Here is a 20,737-nt window from a genome sequence, read left to right as displayed (position 1 = left end):
ACTACAGTAATAGGAATCAGATCACCTTAGTACAGTTATAATATATATATAGTTATAATATGATCTTAAGGCTGATCTAAAAACTCACTTTGCATCACAATGCTTAACTGGGGTGTTTGGCGCACATCACTAATTGATACAAATTTCACCAGATATTTAACATTAGGCAACTGTTTTCATCTCTTTCACCTGCAGGTTGCTGTTTGTGTATAAGTGTGTGGGTGTCTGCACAGAGATCACTATGGGCAGCAGGCGCTAAAGACAATAAACAGTGGGATCAACCTTGTATCCCAGATCAGCCCTGATTACATCTCAAAGCCCTGCTGTTTGACCCTGTCCAGAACAGGCCACCCTGGAGCTAAGCGGGGTTAAGTTGCTCCACTCAGCTGATACGCTTAAAATGATTAAGATTTGGATGCTGGCGTCTGGTCCTGGATCAGCGTGAAAGCTGCTGTTTACAGGTCCTGATACTGTTGTATGGAACCAGGTAAGCTGAGATCACGACAAGGAATTCTCCTTCATTGGTTTAAGGATGACTTGAAGGTAATCTAAAAGGGGTTTAGAAAGATTAATCCCGCATTCCGAAAGAGCCGAACCTGTTGTGTGGAGTATTAATTTGGACAATAGGACAAACACACTTTTGCGAATGTTTTGGTATGGCAAAACATTTTGGTGTCACTGTAAATATTTTACAGAAGAAATGTGGCATTCATACTTGCTGCTCATTGGTGAATATCATGGTACATTATACGTTATGAGTTTGATTTGGCCATAACTGGTTTGGACAGTTCCTTCAAAATCTCAGGGTTCAGTTTAGCCTTTCCAACGAGGGGCAGAGCTCTTTTTTTAAGACTAATATGGATAAAATACTACTACCACGCTTTGATCTTTTTTCATTAGTGTACTAGACTGGAGCCAAAGTTGAATTGCTTGGATATTGTGAATAAATGTTACACCCTCACTTATTAGACAGCAGGGTGCCTTTAACGGTTACAATTAGTGAAATCGACTCTCATTAAAACCAGCACAATATTGTGGGCGAGAAAATCTTTTCTGATGCATTTGAGCTAAGTAAAGCCAAGTAGGTAAATTAATGTCAACTGGCATCAATTACTGATGTGGAAACAGATTTCCATTTGGAGCTCAGCAGATTTTGAAATGATCTTATACAACAGTTTGACTGTTATTTATTTATCATTGCGTGTGAGTCATTGCAATACATTAAAATAAAAACAATTGATCCACACCATGATCGTGATGCCTGCCGAATCAATCAACTCATGTCTGATGGTGAGAGAGATGGTGGTCTAGTGGGTTAAACCACTGAACTGGTAAATCAAAGCAAATCAAAGGTTGCTGGTTCGATCCCAGCAGCCACCACCAGTGTGTCCTTGAGCAAGACACTTTACTCCATGTTGCTCCAGGGGGATTGTCCCTGTAAGAAGTGCACTGTAAGTCGCTTTGGATAAAAGCGTCTGCCAAATGACTAAATTATTATTATAATTATTATTATGTCTGCGGCAGTCCTGTATTGCTGATTTAATTGCAAGTCAACACACATTTTTAGAAGAAATGGTCTTTCTGCTTCCATTCAGTGATTCAGCGCTACTTTTTTGGGAAATGGAAAAAAGCTGTATTTTTTTAACAATCAAACACTCTTTTGTAAAGATTTACTATATGTATGGTCACATAATTTCCTTATAGGGGTGTAACGGTTCAAAGTACTCGGTTCGGTTTATGTCACGGTGGGGTCACGGTTTTGGTTCGGTATGTGCTTTGCTAGGAAATGGACTACTGAAAAATAAAAATAAGAACCAATAATCAAGCTTGTAACAGCACCAATAAAGCAACAGAGCAGAGCAGAAAACAAAATAAGATAATGTATATATACCCTTTATGTCATAGAAATGAATAAAAGTAATCAAATATAATACAACATTGCACATATTAAATAAAAATGAATCATAAATCAAAAAAGAAGCTGATGAGTCACAAGCAGTGAGTGATTTCCTTGACTTTTAACAGACAGCAGGAATATGCTGCTGTCGCTTTAAGAGGAATGTAACAGAACCAGTACACTGATACTGTACACGTGAGTTGTTTTTCGTCTGTTCACTTAAGACATAACCTACTATGTTTGTTAAGATACTCGACTACCTACTTTGTGTGTAAATTTGTCTGTTTAAGCGCAAGACTTCAAAGGCAACTCAATATGTGCGCCATGTCTTAGAGTCAGCTTTCCTTGCGCACGCTTCTGCTCTTCTGACAGCACGCAAAGTGCATCATCTTGCACTTAAATGTTTCAATTGGCAATGCTTGAAATAGTTTTGTTTAAACCGCCACATGTGCTGTTCAGGTATTATCAAGCACGATTTAGATGCACACGCGCCCTCACAAAACAATGGTGATGACAGCATAAATGACTGATCATATTAAAGCATACATCAATGCTATTCAAATTTGTAACGTTATTTGATTTGTTGTAGGTATTGACAAACATACATTAGCTGAACCTTGTCAGTATGTTTAACGCATTATAACTTTTAACGTACCATATTATAAATGCTTCGTCAGATTGAAGATGAGCTGGCATTCAAGTGCGTGCTGAACCGTTGGTGGAGAACGGTGCGGTTACATTTTTTACCGAGATTAACCGTTAAACCTGCATTGCCGCATTGTCATTACAGTATTAATATTTTAATGAATCAACCTCAAATCAAGTTGACCAGCGATTGTGGAACATATATGTTTGGTCACAAATCCCATCTGCATCTCCATCTGCATCTGATGCAGTATCGAATCATTAAACATGTGAAAAACACTTTATGGGAGTTAATGCCTTATATAACCAAATATTAACACAGAAGACCAATTTCATTACACACCTTATTTAGCATACTATGAAGCAGATAAGCTCAGAATATAAGCACAACAAGTAAAGTTTAACGTACTTTCCTATAAATAAAAACGATATAAAGAAAACTTGTGATAGCATAAAACTTAATTCAGTAAATACCTCATTGACAAAGCTTTGTGTGTACACGCAAGGTGATGAGCCCAGAATGTGAATGCAACAAGCTCACATTAAGTATTATGCTTCCATAGAACATTAAAGGATCCATCAGAGTACATTCATCCTTTTAGAATGCCCCTGTGCATTACGTTTTTATCAACTAACAGGTTATAAAGTTTATGGTAGCTATGGGAGCTCAGAATTTTATGTCATTTGGCCAAAACCTCATGCTATAAAAGATGAAATGCCATGTAATGGCTACTGGCTATGGACTGACTTTTCTCCACTCTTCAAATAAACTAATACATAAAATGATCCAATAGAGTTACAAGTAGGGGTGTAACGATACTTCATATTTCGATATTTCTCAATGCATAAAATGCTACGATGCGCTTCGTAGAGAGATTGACATATTTTGCGATATGTTTAATAATTATATTCGTTCAGCGGTCAAGACGCTGCCTACTCTGCACCAACGCGTCAAGAGAACATATCTCACATATGTGGTAGAGGGAGAGAAGCACGAGACACAATGTGGTTTACAAAGCGTTATATTTTTCGTCACAATCGCCGTTAAAACACAGCAACTTGAAGCGTTACTGCAGGCGAGTCACCCCGAAACTCATTACCAAGGCAGCACAAACGTTTTTTAAATTCCAATGTTAATTTATCCAATTACGTGAGCTGCAACATAACGTGATATGCCACATAAAGTATGCCAAAAGAAGCCAGCACTGATCCGATCCGAGAATCGATGAAGTGAGATGTACTGTACATTAAAATATAGAATGACATGTATGTGTATGTGATTTGCAGGATTGAAGCAATGTATTACAGTTCATGTAATATGTCGTTTTGAAAGATTTTTCTCATTCATTACCGTCTCAAGCAAGACAGACACAAACCTATTTGAGTGTGAGCTCTGTCAGAGCGTTTCATTGGTTGAATGTCCTGAATGAACACTCCCTTCACTGAACTAATGAGTAAATTGAGTCAAAATGAGACTGAATGAACTGGTACATGTCGTTCATGGTATAATATCCTCGGTGTAACAACAACGAATATCCAGTAGTTAACTCAACTTTTCTAAAAAATAAAAGTGATGACCTGGTTTCATTTAATTCCGAGGTAAAGAAAATTATGTCGAAACAGTTCAATCTTTGTATGGAACATTCAATTACTCCAATCGAATGAGTTAATCCAGATAGATGTTAGTAGTAGACTAAAATAATGTAGATTTCCTAGACTAAAAATAGACTTAAACTATGTTAAATTGGGATGAATTTAACTAAATTGCATTCTATTGAAAAGACTAAATCAAAATTTGCAGTCAAAATCGACATTGATCTAAATTCTAGTTCCAGTTAATGTTAAAATTCTTTATTAAGTTGTATTTGCAACAAAATAAGTTACTGAAGTTGGTAATATTTTGAAAAAAAATGTTATCTGAATTTAAGTTTCATTTTTTTATCTTGTTCAAAATATTGAGATGTGTATCGTATTGTGAAACAAGCATCGAGATATGTACTGAATTATATGTACCGTGTTAACAAGCTCTAAATTTACATTGGTTTAAAATTTGCAAAACCCATTTACAGTTTGACCAACAGCAATTATTTAAGAAAATAAATAAAGACGACCAAATATTAGTTTTGCAGAGATCACGTCAAGCGAAAATTCCTAGTCATTGACAGATTTCTTTTCATAGTTTGAAGGCGTTTTGACGTGACGCATTTTCATTGGGTTTTCAATTCTATTGAAATACTGCAAGTTCAGATAGTAAACACTTGTTTACATACACATAACGATGTCATCACAAACATGTTTATTAGCACGTAACATCACCTTGCACCATAGTGACGGGTAAAATAGGTTATTTTTTGCAAGCCAGTCACTAGCGAGAACCTCATGAAGTGTTTGAAGCAGTCAAAATGGTGCAAGGAATTCCTCCGTTACATGCGCAAGTACAGATCTAATAAACACTCTATTCATATTACCAAATGTGACCCTGGATCACAAAACCAGTCTTAAGTAGCACGGGAACATTTTTAGTAAAAGCCAAAAATACATTGTATGGGTCAAATTTGTCAATGTTTCTTTCATGCCCAAAATCATTAGGATATTAAGTAAAGATTATATTCCATGAAGATATTTTGTAAATTTCCAACCCTAACTACATAAAAATTTATTTTTGTGAGTGGATGGTCTGCTACAGCACCTCTGACGGATAACTTTAAAGGTGATTTTCTCAATGTTTAGATTTTTTAGCACCCTCAGATTCCAGAGTTATAAACGTCTGTACCTCCACCACACATTGTTCTATCCTTAACAACTCATACATCAATAGAAAGCTTAATTATTCAGCTTTCAGATGATGTAAAAATGTCAATTTTGAAAAATTTACCCATATGACTGGTTTTGTGTTCCAGGGTCACAAATTACTTGATTTTCGGGTCGTATATTGTTATCATTTCCTTTTTGTGGTTCGATTCGATGCCTTTGGACTGTGTTGCGTTCATATTTCAATCGAACAGCGGCAGAGTTCTTTTGAAAGTGGACCGAGACCCATGGGCGCAGTAAAGGGGTGGAAGGTTAGGACGATTCTAAGGGCCCAGGCTGATTTAGGGCCCAGAAGAGCAGACCCCCATTTATTTTCCCATTTGTAGGGGGCCCAGAAATTTTGGTTTCCAAAGGGCCCAGAATTTCTGGAGGCACCCCTGCCGAGACCCATCGAGTCTCAGTATGCTTTTTGGTACCCACCACGGTTCTGTTGGCAGCATTCCCACTAAAACAAATAAACCGCACTAACAGAGCAATCGCACCTGAGTTGGTTTTAATCGAACCAAACATGGCATATGTATACACACCCTTAATGATGCATGGGTTTTTCAGAGCTTTCCTGAAATGCGTCCATTTGTGGCAGCCATATGCGTGCACGCATGTGCTCTCTGAGCTCTCTTCAGTCAGTGGACGCATTCAACTCTTTTGGTTGAGGACGAAATGAAAGTCATGGCAGCAAACATAAGTGCCTTTTCCGTCTGTTCACAGCTCGTCAATGAAGCAGATGTACAAAGAGGCAGATTTTTTTTTCCATTTAAAGTATTTTATAAGAGACAGGTAGAGTATGTGTGAATGATAACAATAGCCTGAATTATGCTTATTTATGATATATTTTGTGACAGACGAACATGCAGCTTACCAGCTTTGATAAAGCTTTATGACAATCTCAATGTATCATTTCAACAGGATATTTAATAAATATTTCAATTCAATTGTGTTAACATTTCTCAATGAACCAATATGAATAACTGGATTTGAATCGCGTAACATTATCAAATATTAATAAATGCTGTAAAAAGAGATTTATTGTTAGTTCATTCCCGAATGCATTATGTTATGTTTTTAAAGAATTGTAATGTATCAAAATGAACTCTTCGGTTCATTTAAGTGTAAACAGTTTACTTTCTCGTTTCACCTCAGCAGACAGCAAACACTAAGACGGGTACACCTGTAGTATTGTATCATAGATTTATACCTGACACCCATATGTAGGTTGGTGTGGTGGCATGTTATTTTTAGGGGGAGGACATCCTCAAAAAGCAAGTAAGGAATTTTCAGAGTTTATAAAAGTTTATAAAAATCACTTATTATTAAATCACTTCATGTAGGCCTATGTTGTTTTTGGATGGTGACAATAACAGTATTGGCATCAAAATACTTTTCTAAGGTATAGTATCCATGTCAAAAATATGGAGATATCATATTTGCAATCGCGATACATCAAAATTGTCAGCCAACCCTATTATGTTTTATACAAAAATTACTGCAATGAAATCGCATCTCGTTCAAAGTGCTTTTGCCATTTGTGTGCACTGCATCTATAATGGTAAACAAGTAGAGTCTTACAGTATACCCAGCTGAACGTGTTGTGACTTGACTCGCTCAACCACATGTGGTTACCAGGATAAAGCAGCAAGAGGACCGCAGACAAGCCTCCACGTGATCTTTTGACTACACTGAACCATTTGGTCTGGGACTGCTCTTCCAGATAAACTACCATTACTCACCTACTTCACATATTGTGGGGTCTCAGCAGGGCTTCAAACACGTACAAATGTCCTTTTTCCCCTTTCCCTTTGAGAGATAATGGTTTACTTGTTATGATTCATATATCACTTGAGCTGGGCAGTTGCAGAGCTCTTATAAAACGTGACACCTCGGTGGTGGCGCGGCAGCGGATTTCTTTCTTTCTGAGCACAAAAGGCTTGCGGGAGACCTGGCGAAAGGGGACAAAAAATAGACACATCGAGACGGCACAGGTTGAATAGGCCAATCAAAAGATGCCTCTGATACTGGTGTGAAGCGAGATATCGGTAAATGAGACCCATTTAAGCTCTCAGAAACCCCCTGGGAGAGATATGGGGTCGTGTGCAAAGTGACAGCACAGATAAGCAGGGAAATAGAGGGCGAAAAGAAGCGGTTGACGAAATGTTAAATGTAATCAATTCGCTTGGAATAAGTAGAGACGTTTTGAAATGTCAATAGAGACTAGCATGCATAGCACACGTTCACGCATGAGAATAGTACATCCTTTAACAAATCTAAAAATAGGTACCGATCCCCAGTATACATTACATTTTAATACAAGTGGAGAATCATTATTCACATTTTTCTGACTGTTTTTCTTCACTAAAATGTGTTTTTGCAACAATGCACACTGAGAAGTGCTATAGAAATAAAACCTAATTGAATTGAGAACTGCAAAAACTTATTCCAGGGCTCCAGACTAACTTTTTTACAAAGTGAACTGTCCTGACTGAAATGTTTAGGAGCGCAAGCAGAAAATTTAAGGGCGCACCTTAAATTAGCCTGCAATGCAAGTATTGACATTTTCCCCCAAAATAGCTGTATTACTGACAAATGCATAGATAATAAATAGACTTGACTCACAGTAATAACAATATACAGTTTTTTATGCATTTACATTTGTACAGAAATGTAAATATATGTAAACGTGTTATAATAGTACCGGTCTGTGGATTTCACTGCAGGTGAAAGTGGTTTGGTTCTGCTCATCATTTAAAAAGAGGCAGAGCCAGAGAAGCTTGAAATGGTAAGTTAAGGAGAGACGGTTTAAACTCTGAATACACCAGACCAAATTATTACTCATTAGTCGTTCATTTGAATTAACAAAAATGTCATTTTGTATAATAAGTATATATTGTATTGTTTATAGTGTCGAGCAAAACGAAAGGGAATTCATTCTTATGATGATTTTATTGTGTATTAAGGACACTTTCATCATGTTCACAACACAATGTAAACATAACTTCACACTTAACAAGAGCCTTCGCCTGTCGTTCATTCTGGTTGTGAACAGATTGGAAATGATTCAGCGCTGTCTCACGTAAATGGAGTATTCTGGTGTATTCTGAACACCTCCGCAGTTAGTTTTGCTTTAAACGTCTCAATTATAAAATCGTACGTCCTCAAGCAAAAGAATGTTTCGCAGCAAACAGCGAATCGTAGTTATGCGTTCACATTGTGTCTGTAAACTTGTCAATGATTAACTGAGCTGTGACTGAACGCAAAGACAGCGAGAAACAATATGCAACCATTTAGTCGCAGTCTGGAATATCGGCCATATCGGTATCGGCCGATAAATGGTCATTTTTAAGGTTATCAGCCAATAATAAAATTTAGTCCGATATATTATAGCCGATAAATCATAAATAATTTCCTCTGGTAAAACTGCTTCAGCTGGACGCTGCTCACAAATAAAATACACTTCAGTGTACTACCTTTCTGTCGTGATCCTTCACTCACTGCTATGAGCAAAACATTGTTAATGTAGGTACAGTATGTAGATACATTATTTATAAATGTGTAAATTAGGAACAAAAGCATATTTTTTAATCAGACTGCTGTCTGAATGCGTTCTGTCTTGAGACCTGTTATGAGACCTTTATTATGGCCATTAAGAATTTTTTTCTGGGTTGCTCGGGAAGAACATCTATCATTTGTTTGTTGAATAAAAAAGTTTGAAGGTTAAATAATCTTTAACTAGTTTAAAGTAGGCTTGGTACATGATGTTCAGGGGAATAAAGAGAACTTACTGTTACCTTGTTTTCTGCAGTTAATGTTTTTCATATACTGTAGTAGCAGCTGTCCACTTTTTGCCTTTTGTTTCAGACTTAGGAAATGTTATAATAATATCTAGATACTGCATATCTGCCAATATATCTGTTATCAGCTAACAATGTTAAAGAATCATCGGTAATCATCGGTGCATCCCTAAAACAGATATTCGTAATCTGGTCATGTTTAATGTACGGTCCAGTGCACATGGTCACTGTTAAGTCTTGTCATGCATTTTGATAATCTATCAGTCACAGTTGGTTATTTTACTGTACAGACTCGCTCATACTGCACTGTCACCCGTTTGGTTAAACACAGGTTGAATGTCTATGATTAATGACAGCAGTAGGAGTTGATTACTGTTTGGACATCATGTTAAATTAGAGCTCCATTAGTCCATAAACAGAATTGATGGGCTCAAGGTCTTTATGTCTCTAGTGAGAACTAGAATATGAGTAGGCCTAGACACGCGTAAGACTTGTTCTTTGTCTAAAATTGCTCGCTCATTCTCTACACTGTAAAAAAAACTGCAATCTTATAGAATTCTACTGTTATTTTCTATATTCACATGTATATTTTTGGTGGCCCCGCTGCTGAAAAATTTCCTTTTTTACAGTCTGCTTCTTGCTTGTGTTGGGTAAAGACCCTACACTTGAATTTAAAATCAATAAACAGCAACGCATTGACAAAAAAGAGATACAGCATAATAACGCATGTATTGTGATTTTTGTCGGATGATGTTGCGTTTATAAATCAGGATTCTAACAGCAGTAAAAGTGACTGCTGGTGGCATTCAGTTGTAAAATACAGTATAATGTGACGGATCAGAGAGTAGAAGAAAAAAAGATATCAAGTACACACTAGTCCAAATGCAAACACGACCATATGACGTCACAAATATGCTAATTAGTATGTGACGTCACCAGCACCACAAATATCTCAAAAACCTGTGGGAAACACTGATGTACCATTCCATTCCATTCCATTTTCTACCGCTTATCCGAACTACCTCGGGTCACGGGGAGCCTGTGCCTATCTCAGGAGTCATCGGGCATCAAGGCACACTGATGTACATTTATGTAAAAAAAAAAAAATATTTATAGGGTGTTACTTCAGACAAGGTCGAAGCGCACTTCATGCAAAGGATAATAAATGGTGGGTATGAGACTCATTTTGACAGGCTCAGATCGGACCAGCCTTCTAGATAACATGTAGGTCTACGTCTAATCACAGTAGGACTGAGTTAATGAGCGTGTTTAAGTGAGAGCCTGTCGATGTGCCAGTGAATTCTTGCTGTAAATAGGAGTCACTCATAGAGCGTTGAGCTGTGAATACAGTACATGCATATATGCAGGGAGCCCATTACTGCCCATGTGTTGTATGTGTTCCTGTACTTTTAAATAGATACGATCCACATACGTGAAACATTTGTTTACCAAACCTGCAGACTCCATCAAAATATTCCTTATTGAAAACAAAAAAGCTAAATACAAGACATCTGGTTGTAATAGAAAGTTTTATCGCTTTATTGCAGTGACATTGAGTGACCTAAATATATATCCAGTAAATGGCATAGTGGGTGTACTTTTAATCCTTACAGTTTGTGAAATATACAATAACAACTGCTGTTTGTTTGTTTTCCAGCTTGGTATGCAAATGAAAATTAGATGCAATGTCCGAAAATAAAACCTGTTTTGCTTCAAAGATGTACATTGGCTATTATCATTGGAAGATAAATTAATGAATCACTGATTAAAACAGTCTAAGTTGTCTATCTTATGAATTCATGAATATGTTACTGGGGTGATTTGAAATGAGAATGAGAAAAGAGTGTATCGTTGGGCATAAAAGATAAGATAGCTAGCTGACAGGGATTCACATTTCCCAATCAGAATGCTTTGTCTGTGCACAATGACAGTAAATCCCCTCATTTGCCATTATAATAGGTATATTTTTGAAAATGGATATTGGAAAGCAAAGCCACATGGGCTGTTACAAAGCAGGCAGGTGTAGAATTCATTAGCGGAGTGTGACATTACCATCTGAAATGCACATTGAAGCAATTAATGCAACTTTCTAACTAACATGACAACTGTATCTCTTCTTTCAAATATAGGCATCCAGTGGACATGGCGAGGATTAGTTTGCGTGTTTTGAATGCACTGAGAGCTCTTTTGTACTTCATATGACATCAATCTATTTTGATGTTCAGAGAACGAATCTCTCTGTCCACTTCATTTCGTCATCGTCACCATGAAAACACAGCACATAATGAATGCACACACGCACGTCTTTTCACAGCAACCAGCTGACATAAGTCCACAATTAACGTTATAGCACACCTGCCTCAGGCGAGTTAATCGGGGATTTTTGACAAGCCAAAATGCTGTACTTTGCAGTACTTATATTAAAAAATATATACATTTTTCAGTCTTCGTGATAAGGAGATGTTGTCATTTTTGTCCTTGCCTATTATTGACAAACATCTCATGCTAATGTGTTACTACAAGCTTAAGCAAACACAAGCAGTGCTCAGGTGGTACGCAATGACTGCTTTCTAAAAAAAAAACTTTGGCATATTATCTAGCGATGTGGATTTTCCACACGAGTTAAAAGAGAAAAGTTGTTAAAAAAATTCTGCAGTGGAGTCGTATGTCTGTAATCGATTGCATCAGACTTTTACACTTCAAGATTCTCTCCAGTGGCGTAACAGATGGGCACGCACTGGGGGGCCCCAAAAATCTTATTTTTGACGTGAATAAATAGGACATTTTTCTCTACCGCTGTTTGGTAATCACAGTATCCTTTGTCGTCATTGTTGTTATCCAAACGTAATGGAGAACAGCTTCAAAAAGCTGAAGTTCCTCTTAATAGATTTATTAGCTTAGCTTGTAGTCCGTTTCATCGGGCGCGCGTGCCTGTGCCCCAGCTAACTTCCAGTTTGTATTTGGTTGGCTAGTGTCTAATAATATAATTATTTATATATTCATTTATGTTAATATTAACATATATTATTATGTTATTGTGTAATCATTGTATTAAATAAAATATTGGTTGAATTTTGTTGTATGTTTATTTTATTAAATAAACAATTAGTTGAAAGGTCCTGCAGTTTGGTTGCATTTAAACAAACCATATTGTACATTGACATCCAGCAGTTGAGCTCGGTATAGGAGTCAAAATTCAATTACTGGAGAGACAAGTTTAGACAAGAAACGATTCTTCTCGGTTTATTTTGATTGTTATCAGAAGTACTCTATTGTTTATGAATGTATATTGAAAATTAAGGTGGGGTCACAAACTGTGCATGCGCAGTAACGTTTGTTTATGTTGTTAAGATGAAACGTCTATATCTGGAAGTATTTCCTACTGATCCCAGAGCCCTGCTTCACAGACAAGCTACGCATAAAAAAAGAATCGCTGCCTTGCATAATCGCAGCCAGCTAGGTTTCAGCTGGATTTAATGCTAATACGATTAATCACGATTTTTAAGTGCATAGATTCGACTGATTTGATGATACGGTAAAGGGGCCTCCACTATTGCTGGAGGGCCACTGCAGTTTCCGTTACACCACTCATTCTCTCTCTAAAATTGTATCCACTTATCTTTGTTCATTTGCAGGCCCTTGTAAAGTTAACACTGACTGGCAACATTGGTTACATTTACCTGCTCAATTTTTTATCACAATTGGCGCTTGGCAAATATAAATTTTGGATGCTGTATGCGACCATATGTCCCATCTGGAGAAAGATGGAAGGGACGAGATGAATAAAATGAAATAAAAAGAAATGAAAGAGTAGGGCTACAGCTAAGTACATTCAGCCTCAAGTTTCTCCATCACTGAGACAGGAATGATGAGAAATATATAAGAGGGAAAAAGTGGCAGAAATTCGGTCAGTGTGAGTACGAGAATGGGAGAGAGAGGGATTGAGTGAGATGGATAAGCAGACAGACTGCCAAAGCTTTAAGACAGCACAGATAAATCTGCTATAATCTCAAGCCCAGGTGTGTGGTGAAAAGAAAAAGAGGACAGGGTGGAGAGAGAAACAGAGCTGTGTTCAGTTTGCTCATATGAGGACATTTCACACAGAGATTTACCTTCACTGCAGTCTTCTGCACTCAGGTGCATGCTTAGGTTTTATGTGGGTGCCGTACTGTATAACATACTGTAATACAGCAAGCTACTATTTTATTACTGTAGTAAAAATTAAGTAAATTATAATTACTTAAGTACATTTACGTATTTACGTCAAAAAAAAAATTCAGTGTACATTGCTACATGAAGGTGTAACCATGGCATCATGTCTAAATATTGATACACCATTTGTCAATCATTTTTAGCGATACACTGTTCATCGCTTATAGACCAAACATTTTAAATAAATATAATGCAAGCTACAGTGTGCAGGAGAATATTTCTCTATTCCTATAATTTTATGGGCTCAAAATATTCAAACTATTAGTTAAGTATACAGTTTAATTCTAGTTTTAAATTGTATACAATTATAATCTGACCTTCTCTCGATATAAAAAAATACAGTTGAAACTAAATATATTCTTAAGTATCCCAGAAATCATATCTTATTTCCAGATATTTTTTCAGTCTAAAACTCCCAAGTATCCCAAGTGAAAAGAGCAGAGGATAAAAAGTCACAACAAGCATTTCATTTAATATTCTGACTACTCTAAATGACATTTCTTAGACAGACACATGCTGTGTGTATCTGGTTACAACTGTAAAACTGTGATCCTGCAGAGTCAGTCAATGTTTCTTTCCATGAGTGACAGACTGTGGTTTGGTTGCCAACCAGCTACAATAACTACAGTCACATGCTACACAGATACTCAGGAGCACATATTCTGGTTTGAAGATTTGGCACCCTACACACACACACGCTCAGTTTGCTTGTTTCTAGCTGTGAGTGCTAACACAAAATACACAGCAAGTAGCTGTCATGCTGTCCAGCAGATGCAATGGAAGTTGCACTCTGCTTCCTTCATAAAATATATTATTTTATCGAATTAAAAACAAGTTTATACACAAACACAATACCTACATGAGAAATGTTTCTTGTAAAATCCATAAATGATAGTAGCACATTTTCAGTTATTGGATTATTTTCCAAACGGGGTTGGCGTTTCTAAACTGTCCACGATTTCCAAAGAAATTGGAAATCGACCACTTGAACATTCTTTAGAAACCCCAGAATCACGACTACTGCTTTTGCATCCACATCAACAGGTGTAAGTTGAGTCAAAGTTGGCATTCATATTAGCAATTGCAGAATAAACATTAAAACCACGAGTGCACAGTGGATTATGAATGTGTATGCCTGTTTGCTCAAGCACTGAAGTTCATATAAGAAAGTCTCACTGTGTTCTGAACCCTGAGTTGTACCCCATCGTGTCAGTGTGTCACATTTAGCAGGATGGATGGCCGCAACACCATATTCATTCCCCCTCTATACATCCATCACCCTTTTTCTTCCTCGAGACAGACAGATAGAGAAAGATATTCTCAGCGCAGCTTTTTCCTTCCTGAAATCAAGAGGAATGGGTTTCTCTCGTTTCTACAACCTGAAGCCAGGGCTGCTCAACAAACGCAACAGACTGAGATTTGAATGGATGTCATTGAAAAGAAAAGTTCTTATATCAAGAGCTCAGATGAAAAATGAAAAGAATATAAATTTGTGATTTCACATCTTAACTAGGGCTGGTCAGAATACCATTTTTGGAGCTTCGAACCTCCGGGAGTAATCAACACTGAATATTCACAGCTTCGGGTAGAGGGGACTGAACATATTCTTCTCTCTAATAAAGAAAGGAATCTCTTCATCCGATCGACTTCACAAGTGGTCCAGGTCTTGGGTCTATAGCTTTCCTGTAGCTCAGTGGTAAGAGCATTGCGTTAACAATGCAAGGTTGTGGGTTTGATTCCAGGGGATTGCACATATAAGTATAAATGTATAGGATAATGCAATGCAAGTCGCTTTGGATAAAAGCATCTGCCAAATGCATAAATGTAACTGCAGTGTCGCATTATGGTGCAATATGGACATGCGACACATTCCGAATGAATAAACATTTAATAAACTACAGAACACAAGAGCCGGAAGTGGCGCACCTCATTTTAAAATAGTTCCATTTTTGTTATTAATGGCAATTATGTTTTGTTTAGATTCTGTATTAAGATAATTTAGAAAGATTCTTTAATCACTTTGATCATTCGACAGAAATAATGATAGTGTGTGGTTTGTGACGTCGTTTCATACCTAATGAGGACAATGCTTTCTCTGCAACACCAACACAGATTGAAGCATTATGATTTTAGTCAAAGGTGTGAGTTAATAGATATTGCCAAAATCGTTGATTTTCTTTACATTCACATTTATGCATTTGGCAGACGCTTTTATCCAAAGCAACTTCCATTTCTTTATCCTATACATTTTACATAGGTATTTGCAATCCCCTGGGATCAAACCCACAACCTTGCGTTGTTATCGCAATGCTCTTACCACTGAGCTACAGGAAAGCCTTTGTTTTTCATTAATGGGAACGTGTGGGTATTTGAATTGAGATGATGATTTTTTCCATGATTAATCATGCAGCTCTACTCTATACCATCGAGTATACAGAAATGTCATGTCGTTCCATACCACATTTCGATACCAATAGCTCCCATACAAAATTTTCAGCAAGATAATTGCTGCCAAAATGGGCAACACGACAAATGTGATGAACCGCTACCTGCAAGAAGAATAAGCCGGTACCGTCATCCTCTCACTCTCTGCCATACCAGGAGGCTCCTGCCACAGAGCTTTGACTGGGGCTCTGACAGGTACTGTAACATTTAGTAAAAAAAAACTTGTATTGGTTCATATATTTGCATAAGTTGAGTTATTGTTTCTGTGTGCGGTTTAAGTTTGTCATTACATTACGTAAGGTTAGATTTTGTTTGGATGCAAGTTGGCTAGATAGCTAGCAAAATTAGTGCTTAATACTTTAAGGCTGACAGTAATTGATTAAGAAAATATGAAGACATCCTGTTTTTTCTTTTCATTTTTAGAACAAAATGAACTTGTTTGCATTTCCTTCAATGGTGTTTTATGTTTTTCTTCATTTGTTCACAGAGGAGCCCAAAGCTCTGCCCTTAAAGAGCCATTTGCTGTGGAGGACACAGATGACTGCTGCCAGCAGCACTACATAGAAGATCCAGACAGATAAAACACTACAGATGACTTCCATCTATGCTGTCCTCATGAGTCCAGTAACCCGTGATGTTGTCTGATGTCAGTACTGCTGGGGAAATTATCACGAACACTCTTGTTATCTCCCGAAAAGATGTGTGATTTAAAGAGTAAATATTCCTTGATTTTTAAGGTCCTATTTTGGTTCATGTAGTGTCCAACAAGTTTACATACATACAAAGTGTAAAAACACTATTATTTTATTATAATAGGCAGTTTTACTTGCCTTAGTTATTGACTGAATCTCAAATGATTTGTTTGGTGAATCATACGCCTAATCCCCTCCTTTCCGCCAGCCTACTCTGCTCTGATTGGTCAGATGGCCTAGTCTGCTGTGATTGGTCTACAGCGAATGAGGCTCACAAGCTACGGTGTTTGGGGGAGAAAAGGGAAGTCCTAGCAAAACGTAGGCGGGGACTATAGTGACATAAATCCACGGCAGTTCGCAAATCGGATTAGGGTACGACTGGTGATTCAGTGTCGCCTCTCTTTTTTTCAAACCAATAACCTTGTTATTCATTCAACCTCGGCTTTACAACTTTGCAGACTTGCTTACATTCAAACACGGCAACATTACATACTCGAATAATAACTGCTCCGCGGTGATGCCAGGGGTTAGAACAAAAAGAGAATAATCAAATCTCAAAATTTAAAATAGAATGCCAACCCAACCCACCGAATAATTTTTGAATAATCGAATATTCTGTTCCAGGCCTGTTTTCCAATACCTCTGTGATCTAAAGAAAGTTAAGAATGCTTAGATAATCATTTAACACACCAACACGTTTTTGTGACAGAATAAAGGTTATGATTTAAAGATGAAGTTAGGTAAAGATATTACAAAATATTATCAATATTAAAATTGATAACAATTTTTTTTTTTTATTAATATTCATATAAAATGTTAAATCTTTTTTATTTATTTTAAATTTATTGTCAACACCAATAACATTCTAGGATTTTTTTTGCTTGAAACATTAATATAAATAAGAATTATAATAAATTAATTTGGGGGGCATCATCATTTCTAACCAAAAATAAACGGCAGCAGGAAAGATCCATCCATTGTCAGATTTGCGCTGCCTAGCAGCATTCAACAACGAAGCATTTATGTTTTTAATGTTATTACTCCTAATACAAGTCATAAGAAGAGTTTGAGGCCTATTATGGGGCACAAAAACACTGCAGACGGAATTTCAAACATCTTCTGTTAACTATTAAATTTGCAGGTGCATCAGAAGCGTTTGGCAGAAGGAAATGTCCTTCAGGAATGCTGTGAAATGAACAGCAGCTATGAGACTTTCATATCCTCTATGTTGTGTAAGAATTTATTTTCTTGAATATTTCATCACGTTCTGCCTCTCTCTATCTCACTGACTTTCTCTGATTTCGGAATATATTCTCTCTCTCTCTATTACTATATGCACAATATGATGCATTATTAGTTCAGCTCCTGAAGACTTTACTAAGAGGATTATTGGAAAAAAAACCTAAACCTCTTTATTTTTATTTTATATTTGGGCTTTTGTCTCTCTTTCACAGCTACAGTGGAAAATGACAGGGAAGTCAATATGCTGCTGCTTGCATGTAGGCGTTCCAACTCGTCTGCTGTGTCCAAATTTATCTAGCTGTGGATTACTGTGTGGACTCCTATTGGTTGTCGCTACTTTGCATGCCTGTTCATTTGCATAAAATTCCAATGATCGCTGGTTTTCATTTCATTAAAAATAAAATGAAAACCATTACATTTATGTAAGCTGCATAACACACAAGATGGGTAATAATAACTAACTATAAAGATACCAACTATAAATATACTATTTTTAAAACTAAGAGAAGTTAAGAGAATATCAGAGTCCACATCGCCAAATTCGCCACAACTCTAAATGATAAATATACAAATAAAAAAACATTGATTTGAAACATTAAAAATGATTTGCCTTTTGAGGACATCCTTTTTCAACATCCAGGATGGCCTTGAAGCTGATACTAGGACTGTTGTCTGTCTCTGCTTATTTCAATATCAACGTAAGAATCTTCAGCTTAAAATCTACTGAAGAAAAAATGTCCTCTACATCTTGGATGACCTGTGGGTGAGTAAATTCACAAATTTTCATTTTGGTGAACCATCCCTTATAAAGGGACTTTGGGAGTGCTTGGCTTGAAATTAATAGATTATTTAAACAATTACGTAAGACTTTTATACTTGAATAAGTAGCCTAACTCAAGAATTAAAGATAAACGTAACATTACTTGATATAAAATATCTGACTATGTAACCATCGTCAGCCCAGTCCAAATTTAGATCCACATCACTCACATGAGCACTAAGGCGCCAATGCATCCACAACACCGTGCCACGACCCAAAATGAAATGCCTGAATAACACGCCACCTGTAGCAGAGGGAGAAGTATTTAATGAATATGTTTGAGTGCACACTAATCTTTCCTTCCTTCTTGTGTTTTGTCATTTTGCCCTCTTAAGAGAAAAAAAATCTGTTCTAATGCAAACATCAACATTAGTACTATACACATAAACACACTTGCATAAGGTAATTTGCTTCTCAGCGGACACCACAACGGCGGCGAACAGGTTTGAGATGTGAGTGGGAGTATGTTTGTGAGTTCTTTCCCACCTGTCTGCCTGTTAATCTCCAATACATGGATTTAATGCAGTGAAGTTCTCTTTGTGCATACAATATGTGTATGAGGGAATGAGTGAGTGGGTTTCAGATAAACACATTTAAACCTTTTAAAAGCTATAACTGGTAAAAACTTATGTCCTTTTTTGTTTGTCACTCTCAGCTCACAACAAGTCATCTATCCTACCAGGCTTTTAAGAATTACACTAGAGGAAAAAGCAAGGTATTAAGCAGAGGAGTCAGAAACTTTTTTTAAAAAACTATATTAAAAAATAAAACTTTAAATAAAGAAGAAGAATAGTTTGACAATTGTTTATATTTTTGACGCTTTATATTATTATGCTACAATATAGGTCCCGAAAAACTCTTTCTTCATGAATTGGTCACGGATGGGGGGACACAACATCATCACATATCACAGCCAATCCAAACACTGTCTGGAAGAGTTTGTAATTAGTAATCGCCATGCACGGCACAGATAAAAAGTAAACTAAACTAAAACAAACCAACTAAAATGACAACAATTTGATTTAGATGCATTTTTAAATTGTTAAAAAGATATTTGGGCCAACTGTTGAGCAATTTCATTGTAAGTGTTACCTCCTTATTTGGTGTGAGTGGAGTGTGGCCGCGTGAGCGTCCTCCGTGTTCGCAATCGCATGCACTCTCTCTTCCGATGAGCTCCATGTGTGTGCGCGAGCCCTCGGCCTCTTGGATTCAACTGTCACTTGCATTTAAAATCAAAGCGTTCGTATTACAGCAACACATTGTCAAGAAATGTCAAATAGCATATAACTAATCTTTAAAGTAGCATATAACTGATCTTTAAAGTAGCATATAACTGATCTTTAAAGGTGCAGTTTGATGACGCTGTGAAGGAACGTGGAATGATGGGATCTGTTGTCATCAACTCCATCGCTGATGGCCATCAATCAGACGGGAATGAGACATCATGTTAGCAGATGAGGTAAAGTTTTATAATTGTTGCGAATAATTGTAGTCCATAAATAAGTGACTGCTCGAAACAAGTCAGTGGCTTGCTAGACACAACTTCCGCATTTGTCCACGACACTATTTTCATGCATAGATTTCCGTTACGCTGCTCATGTTTCTCTGGGCCACCTTCGTGCGCGAAGTCATGGCGTCATTTCTCGCCAATGGAATTGAAGGTACTGTTACAAGCGTACGGTGAATATGAGCACATATTAAGAAAAAAGAGCAACACAGCCACAGCAGCAAAAGAAAGAGAGTTGGCGTGGGAGAAAAGTGCTTCACGTGTTAATGCGCAAGTTTATATGTCAATCACTTTTATATTTATTTTGTTGAAACTGTGAAAAAACTCTCTCGCTCTCATAGGTGCTATCCTTCTGCAATAAAAAGATCTTGGCAGCAGCTGAATATGAAATATACGACGGTGTTTTAGTGCCACGTAAAAAAAAAGATTTCGAGAATAAAGTCGAAATGTTACGAGAATAAACTCGTAATATTTTGAGAAAAAAATCACAGAATTGCTAGAAACAATGGCTGTGAAGGATTTCGTTGTATCCTCCTTTAAATTTGGATTTAGCAATAAGGAAATTCTTTGTCTTTTGGCGCATCATCACGGAGTTATAATTAGTAAAAGGACACTGCAGCGGTTATGTAGGAAACTGAATTTATTCAGAAGAAAAAATCTGACATGAACGAAGAACTAACT

At 36.9% G+C, this 20,737-nt stretch overlaps 1 protein-coding gene across 3 annotated transcripts in view; it reads right to left on the bottom strand.

The window, feature by feature from the left end:
* LOC130433018 (uncharacterized) overlaps window positions 1–19,771 on the bottom strand; it is a 44,815-nt gene extending 25,044 nt beyond the window's left edge. For 2 of the 3 annotated variants that reach the window (XM_056762658.1, XM_056762666.1), the window contains exon 1: window positions 19,642–19,771. The gene's annotated coding sequence lies outside the window, so the exon portion shown is untranslated. Of the gene's footprint in view, window positions 1–18,117; window positions 18,487–18,719; window positions 18,794–19,641 lie in introns of those variants that run through there. The other variant, XR_008908527.1, reaches the window with a different exon arrangement.
* Between the last annotated feature and the right edge of the window lie 966 nt (window positions 19,772–20,737).

This window comes from Triplophysa dalaica, chromosome 2, assembly GCF_015846415.1.
Source record: "Triplophysa dalaica isolate WHDGS20190420 chromosome 2, ASM1584641v1, whole genome shotgun sequence".
Classification (NCBI taxonomy): domain Eukaryota; kingdom Metazoa; phylum Chordata; class Actinopteri; order Cypriniformes; family Nemacheilidae; genus Triplophysa; species Triplophysa dalaica.
Note: the sequence above shows the minus strand (reverse complement) of the source record. Positions and strands in the feature narration are given on the sequence as shown.